At 45.2% G+C, this 12,343-nt stretch overlaps 1 pseudogene; it reads right to left on the bottom strand.

The window, feature by feature from the left end:
• Positions 1 to 2,368: 2,368 nt before the first annotated feature.
• Positions 2,369 to 5,671, bottom strand: LOC124648047 (annotated as a pseudogene).
• Positions 5,672 to 12,343: the final 6,672 nt, after the last annotated feature.

Genomic DNA, 12,343 nt, shown 5'->3' with positions numbered 1-12,343 from the left:
GGGCCACTAGACGCGCGGGAAGTTTCCTCGATGTTTCGCGCGCTTTTGTTTCGTCCGGAGTCCCCGACCGCTCCCCGGGGGGCCGGGGATGGCGTGGGATCGCCGGACGAATTTAGGCCCAAATCCGAACGAAATCGAGGAACCGGGGGCGCGACTGGGCCGAATAACGCCGTGCGGATTGGAAATACGTCGCTCGGGGGGCTAATCGAGGAGACGAGTGGAGATGCTCTAACGAAGCATAAATGTCGTTAAGCCAGAAAAGTTTTCTAGTTCACACATGAACTTCACGAAGAAAAACCACATCAGGCATAGCATCGAACATGTTATGAGCATGGCCAGACCAGCAACTGGCAGGCACTAGCACTCGATTGGTGGAACGAAATAGCCAAACTGGAGAGCGAGCATGCGTGCACGGTCGGAATTGTGGGAGCTACAGACAGGGGTGACATACAATTGCTTACCACCGTACTTCGTCGCCATCCACAGATTGGATGGAGATGGAGCGGTACGAATGGAGAATGCGATAATGAAGGCGACGGCGCCCGCACGGGGCGACGCGTCTCGCCCTCCTCGCACACCACCCTCGCCTCCCAAAGGTAACGGCAGCCTACCACCGCTTCGTCTCCGTTGCCGGCGAGACCCACACAGCGACGGCTGCGGCGGCGGCCGCGAGTCAGCCCCGTTACTGACGAAGTGTCGAATTCTTCCGTTATCTCTGTTTTCCTGGCAAGTATGTCTGTTCAGGTTGATCAAACGGTGTTCATGAGCTATAGTCATCAGGTCAACGGTCCAGATGCCCTAAACACTGTTTACCGTTCGTAATCGTAGCTTTTATTGACAACCACTGTGCTATAATCACCTAGCGGCCGGTAAATTCCCAAGTGGTCGGCATGTGGGTGATTAACACAGTGGCTCCCTATCTGAATACGCCTATAGATATGAGCAGCCGTGGCTTGGGGACTGGAAGTTGTAATCCAATCCTTGTGACTACAATGGCACATCATGTATGAGCGGCCAAAGCCAAGCTGCAGCGATCAATGCATCGGCAATGGGTTCAGACTTCAGAGTGTCAGCGGACCATGTGTTCCAAGTTGAGATTGGCCACACCCTATTGCAGAAATGCATGTTGTATGTATTTTGTTCTTCATTTTCTGGTGTCAAACTACACACTCCTGCCACTGCCAGAGTTTTCATGTGATGTTGGACGCTTGTTGGCTCATCTCACAGGAGGATGCTCTACACAATAAAATGAATGGTTAACTTTTTTTTCAATAAGGGAAGAGCCCTAGCTTCTGCATCAATTGATGCATACCAATTGATGCATACGCCTTTTATTAACTTTATGAAAGATCCTCAGTTACAGAACCATTACAATTCATGGATCCAGGATTACAATTCATTGATCACTCAACGAGAACTATTACAATACGTATTCTAATCCCAGTATTACATGGCTAGACTATTTCGTTTAATAGAACTAACATCTAAAAATAAAAATAAAAATAAGCCACCACAAGATCTTCAAGTGATCTGCTTGTCAGACCGCCAACCGCACCGGTTGTAGAAATCCCGTGCTACCATCGCCAAGCACGGGATAACCTACTATTACACACAGTAATGAATTATCTACTATCAAGTATAGCATTTTGGGTGATTCCTGCGCCGTGTTCTATGTCATTTCGTAATGCCACGAAAATGTGAAGCTGTTGGCACAGGGATGGTGATTTTCGTGCTTGAGTATAGTATTTTGGGCCATTGATGCCATTTTGCACATGACACAAGAATGGTAACTAGACTCATTCCAAAATTATCTACTTCAGACAAGTGGCACCAAGCCCGTTGGTAGAGCGCAAGACTCTTAACCTTGCTCCACGGTGGGTACTTGCTGTAATTTTTATTTTTTACACCACTACTCCACAGCCAGCACATTTTCCCAACTCATTTGGATGATAATACGTTTCCGCTGTTATTTACAGTAACAATGAAGGATTAACTATGAGCAAGTTTCTTGGGCGCAAAAAAAAAAACTACAAGCCTCTCCCTCAAGTGGCATCAGCCTCGCCCCACGGTGGGCGCTTGCTGTAAATTTTTATTTTTTAAACCACTACTCTACATAAGAGATTACAAAGTTATTATCACAATTTGGAATGGTTTTTCATCAGAAGCAAAAAAAGGACGGCACATTTTCCCAACTCATTTGAATGATACTGCTTTTCCGATGTTATTTACAATAACAATGAAGAATTAACTATGAACAAATTTCATGGGCGCAAAAAGAATTACAAGCCTCTCCCCCGAGTGGCATCAGATGCCATACCCATCGAGTGCCGGGAGCCCTCATGGGCTTCCATCACACAACATCCACCGCCTAGGTCACAGGCTTCGGCACCCGTCTTCACCCAGATTTCTTCTCCTTTTCCACCTGACAAGAGGCTTCTTCGACCGGGGAGCTTTTCTGCTCCCTGGCTTAAGTTTTCATGATGGTTCGACAGGAGGCGCATTTCTGTGGGACGCAATCATTTGCTCTAGCAGCTCCCTGTGGTATGCCCTGGTGAAAGTCAACGGGAAAGAGATATTGTAAGCTTAGCAATTGAGCTTTGAGCATATGCTGGGCCTGATACTTGTAAGCTTAACAAGTGAGCATGTGCAGTGCCTGCCTGTAGGACGCCCAAAATATAGGCAGTTGAGACGTGCGGTAACTACCAGTAGTTGTCTAATGTGCATGCAAAGGGGTACTTTGGGTGGCAAACAATATACTGGAGAAGATGCAAGTACCTGGACAACAAAGTTGTGTCTTTCACAATCCAGGAACATCTGAGGTATCCATCGAACTTTAGCCCATATTTTGTCCCGGGCAGAGCTGAAACTAATCCCATACCTGGCAGTGAAACGGTCAATTTCATTGAACCGAAGATATGTGAACAGATTCGAGATGGGGACGTGTTCTCTGATGATCACACAGCCTTCAGGGACATCTGCACACAACGCAGAAGGAAAAAACATAATGCTTTGAGAATGAAACGGAACTGCTCATGAATCATGATGTACACTCCGATGAGAGTACACTGACCACTCGTGATAGGAAGCTTGGATATAGATGTGTTAGGCTCTCATTTCTGTAAAAATCTATTTGTTCATCAATTGATGCATTGTCATACTTTCCAGCAGCTTTATTAGCTTCTGCTTCTTCAAACACATCAAAACGTCTGTACTGCCGAGATATCGCAAAAGAAGCATTCTTTCTCAACAAAAACCTGATTGGAAGAATAAACATTCAGGTTCAACATGACAGGTAAGACATATTTTCACAAAATAATAATCGGATTATTCGGTTTTGATACTGTAATGGTGATATATCCGGTCATTATCTAACCTACCGATTCAAATACGGCAGGCCCAAATTTGACACAACACTAAGTATTTGCCAGATTTTTTTCCTTAAGAATACTCTCACCAAGAAATAACACAAAAATAAACCAAAGCTCTTTCCATCAAGCAAACCTCTCAAGCAGTAGATACGGATCCACAACAAGCAAACTGAGATGAACCGTTCATCGCTAGTCCATCTAATTAAATCCATTAAGGATGCTCTCGGAGAGAGAGAGAGAATGAGATTAGGAAAATAGCCAGAGAGCAAAATGCAGCTGGGCATGTCATGGCGAAGCTGGGTAGGGAGGATAAAATCACACAATTCTGGCTTCGAAGCTCCCCCCCCCCCCCACCCCCTATTCTTATTGATATTGTCCAAAAGGAGTATAATTCTGTCATAGTTTAATGGAATTTTTTTCCTCACAAAAAAAAAAAACAAGCTAAAGTTTTGCGTCTATCCAAACTGAAAATCTCACATTTGGAAATAGCCTATGGAGCAGAAGCTTAGGAATCTGCACCACTAAAGTATTTGGTCATTCATCGTGCCCATAAGTCATAACAATGTACATATACAAATAACCATGTTGGAGAGCATTCGTTGCTATGTTCCTTCAGTTGAACTACTGAAGCAGTTGGAATTAAAACCTCCTAGAACTAATTTCAGTTAAACATTTGGACAGAACTCCGAGAAATCCACCATGAACAGACAAACTTACAACCTCCTGCACACTGCTAAGTGGTTTCAACTACTGAACTATAGGCTATAGCATGGTCCCATAAATGAAACAAGGTAAGGTGTAAAGAGACAAGCGAAGGAAAAGCAACATTTGATTAGATTCTGAATTTCTGATAAACTGGTTAGAATACGAAACACCCAAAGATGGATACCCCAACTTGCTTTGTACGGTATCCCCTCAACAAGTTTGCCACACATGCTGACCATATCACCGTACACATTTTCTTTGTTTATGGAGTTAATATTTTATTTCAATATTCAATATTATTTTGAATTGCACATGAAGTGTTGATTCTGTGACTGCATGTTCAAGTGGAAAGTACATTACAAAGGTTACGGTTCCTAAAAAGGGCACCTTTCCCGTACGCCTGGGATCTTCATAAGGGAGCTTTCAGACGGCTAGAAATGGAGAAATGCCGTGGGCTCATCGTAGCTTCCACCATTTTCGGTACTAGAACTGTTTACAAATAGTCGTAACTTTTTTTCATTCAATTATCTGCTCACAGTTTGATTCCCTTGCCCAGGGAATTATGATATGATTCAACATCCAAGGAATGTCACTGAATTGTCAAAGGCAAATGCATGTTTTTATATGTTTTAGACGAAGAAACAATTGCTTATGTCAAGAATTCTAGTTCACTGCACAAAGATAATGAAGTTGGCATCTGGAGGCTAGTGAGGGGATCATCATTGTTGATGTTGAATCCGGTACCTTGTCCAGGTTTCGTTCCTCTGACAAATCTGATAAGACAGTGCAAACAATTTCAAGAAGTATTAACATTCCGGAGTTCAAAGATCAATATTGTGGAGAAGCTAGAGAATTAATCTGGAATTCTGAAAGAGCAGATGCATGTAACATACCCACAGTTGACAGTCATCGAACTGGTAATGTCAAAAGATTTATTTGTCTGATCCAGAGATAGATGCCCGCCAAATACAGAGCCCTGATTTGAGAAATTTGCAGTGCCACTGTCTTCTGGACATAATCTAATTTTTTAAGGACATGAGATGGCGAAGCTTGTAGAAGCATGAGAGCAAATGCCTCATATACCGAGACATAGCAAACAGGGAATGCTACAGGGAGATGAAAGAGATCAAATTATAAGGCACATATTACGGACAATATAATTTTTCATTGCTTAACTAGAAAAACTGCAAAGAACTGAGCTTACGTCGAGGTCCGGTGAGTTTCTTATCAAACAGGGTACGAGGTCCGGTGCATTTCTTATCAAACAGGGTGATTTGTCAAGTTTTCAAATGAAAGATGAAGCTGATTAGGATGCTGAATTTTAGCAGAGTACTAGTCCTTGGACATCCTCACAGGCCTTGCTGTGCTGGGGTAGACAGAGTTCTGGATAGCTTCGTGACCTCGTAGTTGCTAGCTATGATAATTGAAGAAGTGGTGTCATCTAAGACAACATAAGAAATAAGTATTGATTCCTCCTTGATCAGAGTGAGGGCCAAGGCAGAAACTGACATGATGTCAGGAAGCTGAATCTTTTATTACTGGAGGCAAACAGGATCTGAAGCCTACTTGATTACAATTTGAACAAATGAGAATGCGAACCCTGGTTATTTACTATTCTAACATGGGAAAATAAGTATTGTTACTCTACTAATTTCCTGCCGTTGGGCGCCTCTTCCACGATCCAAAGGCTAGTTATTGACATGTTTAATTAGATCTAGAAGGCCACCCCATCCGAAGTTCAGAGATCTAGTGCAGGTCTATATGGATGCAAGACTGACTGCACAAGCCCTATTAGTGCAATCCCCGATGTTTCGAATACAGCGATGATTAATATAAAATGGTCTGCATTCATATGCATCCATCTTGCATTTGATTTTGAGATGAGTTGCCACATGGCTAAACCCAATGTATAGTTACTCTATTATTTTCCTGCCGTTGAGTGCCTCTTCTAGGTCCAAAGGCTACTTATCGACCAGTTTAATTAAGGGATTTCTAGTTTCGTGCCCCTGGTTCGTTAGTTGTACTCAGTTTTCCCCAGCCTCTTAACTTTTTCTTAGTTTTCCCCTCCCTCTAGTTTGAAACCCCTTCCAGAGGCTCGGACGGGAGGGTTGCCGTCTGTTCAGAGGCCTTCCGTTACCGGTGACGGCTAGGGAGCCGCGGTGGTTTTGACTTGACCGTTGCTTTCGAAATGTGTTGACTATTGACTTGGAAGAGCTGACCCAAAGCTTTCCCCTCCGTCCGAGACCGGAGGAGCTCACACACCGCCCTCCGCCGCCACGCCATCCTGCCCACCTACCTTATGGCGTCGTCCGCCGCCGAGCCGGCCCCGCCCCCACCACCACCCCCGGGCTCCGCCTCCACCAGATCCGGGTCTACCCCTGTCCTCTTTGTAATTCCGTCTGGTGTGCGGACTATTTCCGCCAGCTCGTGGAGAAGATTGGGAATCGGAGGGATCTAACGCATGGATTCCATCCGGGTAAGCATCGTCCGCCTATCCCATGTGAATTAACGAGTAGGCAGTTTTTGAGCGCCAATCGTTGTTGCTCAACTAACTGCGTTGCTTTTCGAATAGGATGGATCCGGCGCCGGCTTTTCGGCTGGTGGTTAGGCTGGATTCTAGCTTTACGCGTGATTCTAAACGCTGTAAGACCGGGTTTAACTTCCCTGCGGTGGTTGCAACCACCATCTCGTTAACGGATTTCAAAGCTAACATCTACGATAACTACACCGGAGCTCTCTCGATGCGGTTCATTTCGAATATTTCAACAGCTCGGAGGGAAGATTTGTTCCACTAATTTCCGAAGACGATCCGGGATTTCTTTTGCTTTGAATGCTTCTTGCCGGTTCGGTAAAATTCGTATCCATGTGGACAGGGGCCGGGCATCATCCGGTGCTGGGGCATCATCGAGTGGTCGGGCATCATGTCTCTCTACTGCTGCTGCCTCTGCTAATAGTGTGCGCCGTGGCGCTCCTTGTAGGTCCACAGCAGCACCATCTCGTCCCCGAGTGCTAGTGGTAGCCGGATCGTTCGTACGGTCGATGTGGAGGACGATGCGGTACATTGAGGATCAGCCTCCTCAAGATGATGAGGATGAGTTGATGTTTCCTGAATTGGTAGATCGATGCGATAAGCGAGGCAATGGAGGATCAATACATGGAAGATATGGCTTTTGGTGCCAGTATTTGATGACACTGATGATGAAGAGAAGAATGAGAATGATGACAGCCTCGTTTTAGCCGATTACGAAGGTGAAGACTTGCCAACAATTGAGTGGAACAGGGAGAAACCCCAGCTTGTAGAAGGCACCGTGTTTCAAACGATGATGGACTGCCGTAATGCAATTACTACATATCACATTCTCACTAAGAATAATTTCGAGGTTATTAAAAGTGAGCCGGTAGGTTCACAATTAAATGCCCATACCCAAGGTGTAGGTTTAGGCTGCATGCATCCACAATGCGCGGAAGCGGCTTGGTTCGGGTACTACGCCAACCGGCTTGTGTATTTAGATCACGGTGTAAAATTTGTTATCTATTACTCGACATCCCTTATCATTATGTTTCGGATAAAGAAGAATAATGAGATCCATAGGTGTCCACCTCTAGGGGAGAGCCGAGCTGAAAACAAAGCTAGCGAAGACTAGGTGGTTGGCGAGATGTAATCCTAGATTGGCTGAGAGAAGATCCTTCACTTGGTCCAACAACACTCGTAAAAAAGGTGGTTGAGAAGTATAAAATGAAAGTACCTTACATGAGAATGTTCTATGCAAAGGAAATGGCTCTTGACAAGATCAATGGTCCATGGAATGAAAGCTTTCAGTTGCTTTACACTTTCAAAGCTGACGTGGAGATGGCTAGTCTAGGCTGTGTTGTAGCGATAGACAAGCATACAGTTCCCTACAAATTGAAAAGCGGGAAGGTAATGCACAAGGAATGTTTCGAAGGGCTTTTGTTTGTTTCAAAGCTTGCTGGAAAGGCTTTTTGGACGGTTGCGGGCCTTATTTGGCCGTGGATGCATCAGCTCTTCATGGCAGGTTTAAAGGACAGCTAGTTGCTGCTCACTGCGGTTGATGGACATAATTGGATGTTCCCTATTGCTTATGGGGTTTTGGAGGTTGAGTCACGGGAAAGTTGGACTTGGTTTCTGCAGAATTTGCGCGACCTTATAGGTCATCCAACGAGACTTGTTATCCACACGTGACGCTTGCAAAGGTTTGGAGACTGCGGTAGAAGCGAGTATTCCCTGGAGTGGAGCATAGGGAATGTATGCGACACTTGGTACAGAATTTTACAAAGAAATTCAAGGGTAAAGTTTTTACTGACAACCTATGGCCAGCTTCATACACATGCAGCTCTAGGAAGAATCTGTTTCATTTGGATGTGTTGTATAAACAAAAACCTGGGGTGAAGGAGTACTTGGATGAACATCATGGTAGGGTGTGGTCAAGAAGCCAATTCAATGAAATTTGCAAGGTAGACTATGTAACAAGTAACCTTGCGGAGAGTTTCAATTCAAAGGTCAAGTCATTGAAAGGGCTTATGCTCGTGGCAAATATTTGATAAGATTAGGCAGATGATCATGATAAAGATCGATCTGCGTCAAAGAATTGCATCCACAAATTATGTTGGCCATCTCATGCTCCCGTCTTTGATTAAGTATTTGCATGCCAGGGCAAAACAATTGAGGATGCAGGTGCGTCGAGAAAGGAATGGAGGCTGAGGTAACCTACACCGACAAAGAAAACAGGCAATGGAGGTATCCAAGTGAGTTTGGTTGATAGGACATGCCATTGTAGGGGATGGCAGATCCGTGGGATACCCTGCATACACGCATTGTTTTTCATGAGTGTTATAGGGGGTGAAGATGGTGAAGTTGATCAGTATGTGTCGAGTACTTCTCCGTTGCCAAATTTAGGGCTGCATATGCTATGAATGTTCCTACCTTGTTGGGAAAAGACCAATGGATGAAAGTCGATCCAGGCTTCAAACCGTACTCTCCAAGTATTGACTAGACCGGCAGGTAGGCCGGGGAAGAATAGGATCGAGCTAGTGCGAGAGGGTGGTGCACCGATTCGAAAACGTAAGTGCAAACGTTGTGGAATCCCTGGACACATTGCTAGGCTTTGTAAAAATGGAGTTGACCTAGCTTTTGGAATGGAAGATCAGAGCGGGAGCAGAAAATGCAGAGGAGAATGAAGCAGCAATTCAACTTGAGATTGAAGCAGCAGTTCAACATGATGTGATTGAAGCAACAAATGCGAGAGGAGATTGAAGCGAGCAGCTCAACATGAGGAGATTGAAGCGAAGCAAATGCAGAGGAGATTGAAGCAGCAGTTCAACATGAGGAGATTGAACCGATGGATCGAGAGCGGGGGAACAGATGGATGTAGAGCTGCTTGAACCATTGGATGGAGAGCAGAGGGAAAAGATGGATATAGAATGGCTTCAACCGATGAGTCTAGAGGAGAGGGAACAATATAGTCGAGAATGCCACGAAAGTGGTAAGGCCATGATACAAGCTAACTTCGAAGAGTACATGGCGGAAGAAAAGCACAAGCTTTGCGGAAGAAGAAGAACAAGAAAGAGGGCAAAAGGAAGGTAGACACCGGTAATATCCCCGTTAGGGTTACCCGGAGTAAGGTGGTGGCCCCGCGAGTCACACCGGGAGCAAGAGAAAGATTTTATTCTGAACAACTAATTTGAATTTGTATGAACAATTTGTATTGGGGTTCCCTTTGTATTGGCGATCCCTTTGTGTTGAACAATTTGTATTGGGGATGCCTTTGTGTTGAACAATTTGAATTTGTATGAACAATTTGTATTGTGGTTCCCTTTGTATTGGGGATCCCTTTGTGTTGAACAATTTGAATTTGTATGAACAATTTGTATGCCACATTTAAGCCACATTTATCATTTTAGGGTTTTAGGGTTTTAGGGTTTTAGGGTTTTAGGGTTCAATTCAAAATAATTCAAAACATGGTGGAACCTTCCCATGGAGCCTTGTTATGTTACCTACAACCTAGAGAAATAATAATGGAAAAGAAAATATAGAGATATGAAGTTTTTATGCCAAAAGCTTCAAAACCACTTCCTAGTCCATGAGCTACTAGATATGAAGATGCAGGGCTTTCTGCTCAATACACCTCCCAAATACCCACTATGCTTACAAACTTTGTCCAAATGAGTCCAAATTCGTCACACTTGTGTATCTTTGAGTTGCAAACAATATCTAGTCGGCCAAAATGTAATATATTGTTCAAATAACACAATTTTACAATTTTTATGCCAAAAGCTTCAATTTCCCTTAGTCCGTTTATTATTTGGGTGCCCCTGTTTTACTTAGTGTTACTCAGTTTTCCCTCCGGGCCCACTTGTTTTACTCAGTCATACTCAGCTTTGCCCTTCCGATAAACATTTCCTCACTTTTCCCCCTCTTAGTTCTACTCGGTTTTCCTAACTTGTACTCACCGGCTGATCTCCGATTGGTCGAGATGTATGTCACACGGATCTTGGTTAGTTGAAAGCTCAACGAACGCTTACACCGTTCGATCATTTATGATCGGACGGCCCGTATCTCTCTCTCTACCACGATGGACGCATACGGAGACAAGAGCAGAGCACATACCTACCAACCCCGGCGGTCGCATATTCCGGCCGCATCCTCCTCTCTCGTATTTCCTCTCTTACTACGGCGGTCGCGGCGGCGCGGATCTAACCGTGCGTGCGGCGGCGTGCGGCGGCGCAGATCTAACCGTGCGTGCGGCGGCGTGCGGCGGTGCGGATCTAACCGTGCGTGCGGCGGCGTGCGGCGGCGCGGATCTAACCGTGCGTGCGTCGGCGTGCGGCGGCGCGGATCTAACCGTGCGTGCGGCGGCGTGCATCTAACCGTGCGTGCGCCGTGGATCTAAGAGTGCCGGTGAGGATCTAACCGTCGAAATAGTTGAAATGTCTCTCTCTGTCTCACTTTCGATTCTATTCTCAGATCCGTTGAATGATGAAGAACACCAAGACGGCGGCCGTGCCGACAGGTGGTCATCGATGCCACGAACATTGAAGCCATCGCCTACAACATCGCTTCGACGGCGCAGCACCCAGCCTTCAATGTCGGAGCCTCGTTGATGTCTCACTTCCGGTGCCGAGAGTGCGAATCGATGCCAAGACGATTGAAGCCATCGTCTACAACCGCGCTGCAAAGCCGCCGATCCAGCCCTCCGCAGATCCGTCGCCGATGAAGTACACCAAGACAGCGGCGGTTCCGACACTGGTCATCGATGCCACGAACATTGAAGCCATCGCCGATAACATCGCTTCAACGTTTGATGGCGCAGATGACCACCCCTCAGCCGCCCGTCGTCCCGGCCTTTCTTGCCCATCGCTGCGCGATCGTGTTCGACGCCGCAAATTGGGATAAATTATTATAAATTTGTATTTTTCAATTTCCAAATGGGATAAAATTGTTCGAACTACTACCTCCGTCTCAAAAAAAAGCTTCTTCACGTTCTTGATGTGTCCATGTACATCCGTATGTATGATTTGAATTCTATCCCAACTTGATTGGGAAGATATTGATATGTATTTGATCCGGAGGCTGGTACATGCTTTCACTTTTGGGATCCCTTGCTAAAATTATCGTGCACATTACTTAGCACAAGTAGGAAATTGTACACCGAAATACGAGTGCTTAGAGCCACAACAAAATACAAGTGGTTAGAGCCATCTACTGAATAACAATTCTATACTAAATCGTCTACCGTAACCACATAACTGCTAGGACAGGGATGACACCTAATAAAACTGCACGAGATGAATCTACTTTTCTCCTCTCCCATCACTTTAAGTTCATGTTCTAGATTTTCTACCACTTGATCAAATACGGCAAGATCTGTCTCAACTCTCAACTTCTCCTTGCGAATAAGCTCCGAATTCTTCTTTTCTTCATCCACAATACGCTTCAGCTCGAATATCATCAGGTTTTTACGGGCCAATTCATCACCTAAATTGGCCACCTTCTCCTCTAAATCCATCCTCCGGCTACACCACCGGGTTGATTCATCTTGGTATGCAATGTACCATGGATCATCGGCTTGCCCGGCTAACTCGTAACAATAATGGAAAAAAGAACAACCGAAATCACCCCAACAGGCCATGGCGGAACTTCAAATTCAACGGTAGTACAGAGAGCTGAAGCTATATACCTGCACTTCCGACGAGGTAGGAGAAGTAGAACGTGGCCACGACATGATCGAATCCCCACCCTCGCCGGTGTACCC

The sequence above is a fragment of the Lolium rigidum genome, chromosome 4, assembly GCF_022539505.1.
Source record: "Lolium rigidum isolate FL_2022 chromosome 4, APGP_CSIRO_Lrig_0.1, whole genome shotgun sequence".
In the NCBI taxonomy this organism is placed as follows: Eukaryota; Viridiplantae; Streptophyta; class Magnoliopsida; order Poales; family Poaceae; genus Lolium; species Lolium rigidum.
Note: the sequence above shows the minus strand (reverse complement) of the source record. Positions and strands in the feature narration are given on the sequence as shown.